This window comes from Coturnix japonica, chromosome 4, assembly GCF_001577835.2.
Source record: "Coturnix japonica isolate 7356 chromosome 4, Coturnix japonica 2.1, whole genome shotgun sequence".
NCBI lineage: Eukaryota > Metazoa > Chordata > Aves > Galliformes > Phasianidae > Coturnix > Coturnix japonica.
Genome location: NC_029519.1, coordinates 28,656,796 through 28,657,751, shown reverse-complemented (window position 1 = coordinate 28,657,751; position 956 = coordinate 28,656,796). Strand labels below are relative to the sequence as shown.

The following is a 956-nucleotide window of genomic DNA, read 5'->3' as shown; positions in this document are numbered from 1 at the left end:
ATTAATATTTTAATTGGTGTAAGTGTTGAGTTCCCAACTATCCACATGGTAATTTACACTTGTACTGTAGCTGGTGGGAGTTGGTTTATTTTCCTTTGTGCTAATCCAAGGATCTCACTTCCTGTGACAGGAAGATGACAGTTGTACTGCGTGGATAAAAGTCAAAAAAGGAAAGGTAAAATATGTATGAAAGGATTTTTCTAAAACCTAGAAGAAAAAATTGTTAGCAGATGTACATAGTTGAAAAAATCCACTCTACCATAGCAAGTAGACTAAGGTAGGAAATAACTATTTTGTGGATACACAGCTCTCAGTTTTGTTTTGTCTAGGCAGCAGATGATCTTCTCTGGAGAAATACAAGACCCTTGGGACACTTTCCTGCTCAACTTAATGTAGGAAACATGCTTTAGTGTGGGGGTTGAACTTGATGATCTCCAGAGTGCCAAGCCCTATGATTCCATGCTTCCATGACCTATGATTTTATAATTCCATGATTCTGTAGAAGGCTACGTACTAAGAAGACTAATAACTATTTTTTTCTATTTAGCATCAAATCTGAGAAGCAGGAGGGAATGCTCAACAGGCAGAGTATCCTGGAATATTAGGCAGGAAAGCACCCCAAAACCCGCATTTGGGGAGATCGCACGGGTCAGCACACCTGGAGTGCAGGGGATGAGCCTCGCCCTGGGGAAACCACCTGCCTGATTATGGTGTCTCCCCTGCCAGGTAAGTATGGGCACCTTTCAGCTTGTCTTGATGAAGGGGAGGAGGAGGTACTGCCCTTCACATGGCTTTCCCACTGTTTCCTCAAGGATTGTGGGGATTGCTTTAGAACATGCAGTATCTTTCTTACTGTGTGGTTTTGCTGATTTTGTCAGTGCTGCTGTGTTTAATTTGTTTCTGAAGGGAATGAAACTAGTAGGAATGGAGGGTTTGACTGGATGTCTGTCTCTTTG

At 42.2% G+C, this 956-nt stretch overlaps 1 pseudogene; it reads right to left on the bottom strand.

The window, feature by feature from the left end:
* Nucleotides 1-596: 596 nt before the first annotated feature.
* Nucleotides 597-734, bottom strand: LOC116653443 (annotated as a pseudogene).
* Between the last annotated feature and the right edge of the window lie 222 nt (nt 735-956).